This window comes from Echinops telfairi, unplaced genomic scaffold (genome assembly GCF_000313985.2).
Source record: "Echinops telfairi isolate 266 unplaced genomic scaffold, ASM31398v2 ScPeMD7_5868;HRSCAF=6743_0, whole genome shotgun sequence".
NCBI classification, from domain to species: Eukaryota; Metazoa; Chordata; class Mammalia; order Afrosoricida; family Tenrecidae; genus Echinops; species Echinops telfairi.
The window spans coordinates 14,859,947-14,862,679 of record NW_022109767.1 but is presented as its reverse complement, the minus strand read 5'-3'; the positions used below and the strand labels follow the sequence as shown (position 1 = coordinate 14,862,679).

General features: G+C 33.4%; 1 protein-coding gene and 1 non-coding gene across 2 annotated transcripts in view; one reads left to right on the top strand and one right to left on the bottom strand.

Moving 5' to 3' along the window:
- FSTL5 (follistatin like 5) overlaps positions 1–2,733 on the bottom strand; it is a gene marked incomplete at its 3' end in the record, with an annotated part of 780,165 nt that overhangs the window by 527,545 nt on the left and 249,887 nt on the right. The gene's annotated exons all lie outside the window — the stretch shown is intronic.
- Positions 879–1,007, top strand: LOC115871494. Its single transcript, XR_004047339.1, has one exon. It is a non-coding gene; the product is annotated as a small nucleolar RNA SNORA36 family (small nucleolar RNA).

The following is a 2,733-nucleotide window of genomic DNA, read 5'->3' as shown; positions in this document are numbered from 1 at the left end:
TGAGGTTGGTTTTATGAGACACTAATTCACTCTGCAACATAATTTACAGAGATATTACATGCTAGATGGCCTGTGAAATAACTCAAGTAATGAACATATTGAACACATATGTGTCTTAATATCCATGATAGATTTGATGAAATAGGGTGGTATGTGATTTGGACAAGTGCAATACACATACTCATATATCAAAGTATATCTTGTACAAGCTGTTCTCTTAGCACCAGTTAGGCAAGGTACTCTTTAAGCAGTCTCAAGGAGCCTGGTCAGAAGTAGAAGATCGGAGCAAAGAAGTCGAGCAGCTGCAGGCAAGCCTCCCTGCTCAAGCTTAGAGGCTGCAGCCAGGCCAGCAGATCTGTTGGGCCTGGTAGGGCCTGCTTGAATGCATAAAATTCCACTCCTGCCTCAATGCCTGGTGCCCTTCCAAACACTTGAACATATGATTTTGGACATAGAACCAATGGACATTATATAGCACGTGCCTGTGCTATATATATATAGGACATAGTGCAAATTGAACATAATGCAGAACTGCATTTTGATCCTAGATAGACATTAGAATAATATTGAAATGAAAAGAAAGAAAATGTTTTCCATGAACTGTTTTCGTTGATAGAATTTGAATCACTAACATTCAAACCAAGGATGTAGATTAATAGCTAAATAAATGTAACCTTAGATGCTAAAAAGTGTAAAATGTATGACAGTATTCTAAATAATTGCATGAAATAGTTCAAAAGACAGTAAAGGCATTTATGCACTAATAAAACATTCACATATATTATTATTAAAATATTTTTGAGAGGCTATATAAAATTTCTAAAAATTTCACACTCTACCATTGCAGCATTTTGCTGTACATAATTAATATAGTAATTTTTTAAGTTGAGTTCAGTTCAGGGCAGCTTCCCTGTTCTGTTCATTAAACCTTGGGACATTTACACAGGCTTGGGGAAATGACTGGGTAGGAAATATTATTCTATTCACTTTGGTCTTAGCCTATATTTAAAAAAGAAAGAAAAAGGAAACCCTTTTGACACTTGTCAGACACATCAATAGTTCTATTTTTCACAGTATTGGGAAAAACTCTTTAAGGAAACTAGAAAGGATAAAAATCTACAGGGAAGAAAGATGGAACAAGATAAATTAGTTTCAAGTAATGATTGAAGACTAATTTGTGGTACATGAAAAGTACTCTAACATATGATAAGCAGGAAAACAAAATAAAACTAGTACTTTTACCCCAAAGCTTCAAGAGATATCTGAAATGTCTTGTTGAACATATTTTAGCTAACCCCACAGGGGAACGAATAACAGAAAGATGGGTGAAGGGAGACAACGGATAGTGTATGATACGAAAGAACAATAATAATATGTAATCGATCAAGGTTTCATGAGGGTAGGTGGGTGGGGAGGGAGGGGCAAAAAGAGAAGCTGATACCAAGGGCTTAAGTAGAAATAAATTGATTTGGAAATGCTGATGGCAACACATGTACAACTTTGCTTAATACCAATGAATGGTGGATTGTTATAAGATTTGTAAAAGCCCCCCCAATAAAATGATTTAAAACCAAAAAGAAAGCATAAAAATATTTTCTTCCAAATTTACAATTTTGCTATTCAGTGAAGGGGTATCACCTGACTTAAGAAATAAATGGTAATTGGCCTTATCTTATTTTTTTAAAATAAACCAGTTATATATATATAATATATATTAATAAATATGTTAAAATGTCTAGTTATGGTACTATGCTCAAGAATAAATTGATTAACAAAACAGTAATTGGTATCTTTTTAATGTTGATTAGGTCAGGCAAGTGAAATTCATGGTTAGTGCATTTGAAAATATCATTATACAACTCAAATATTTTCATGGCAGTCATTACTTTAGGAACTATCATTTTATTACTAAAAACATAACCATGTTAAAAAATAAGATGGGTTTGTAGAACACTAAGCATACATTAAATTATATGACCATTTATATTTGGCTCAAGGCAAGGTTCCTTATCATTATGAATACAAGGCACAATTCTTAGAATGTTTTAGACATTTATCTGCCTGAAGGCCCTAAAGATAGATTGCTGGATCAAAGGATAATTTCAGTTCAGTTTTTCCCTTGAAGAGCCTATTATCACAAGCTATCTATGTAGGTCTTGTAGAGCATACTTTTAAAATATGGCTGTTTGTGTTTTATATTTAGAAGATTTATACTCTAGTCTCCAGTATAGCAAGGGACTCTGTGAATTCAATCCTAGTACATATCTGACATATAAGCCTTTCTGTTAATTTTGAAATTAATTTCTTTAAACTTAGACCCATAAAAGGCTCATGGTTCAATCCACTGAAGACCTACAGGTTGTAAGCATGAGCCACCCCAGCAGCCCTTAGGAAGAGAGCGCCTGGCTTCCCGCTTCAACAGTGCTACATCTCAGGAAACCACAGAGCAGCAGTGGCATTCTGTAGCACACGGCGTTCCCGTGGTTCAGAATTGATTCAGCGACCCCCAAAAATCTTCTTAATAAGAAATTTTAGTAAGATATCTATAAATTATTATAAAATTCTGAAAGTCTTATTTATATCCTTAAAATTAATTTTGCATTTAATTAAGTTATTGCAATTTTACTTCATTTGAGAAATATTTGTTGGCAAGCAAATATAAGAAAGCCAACTCAACAATACTTTTATTTTAAAACTTTGGTAACACATTGTATTGTATTATTAATAGTCCAA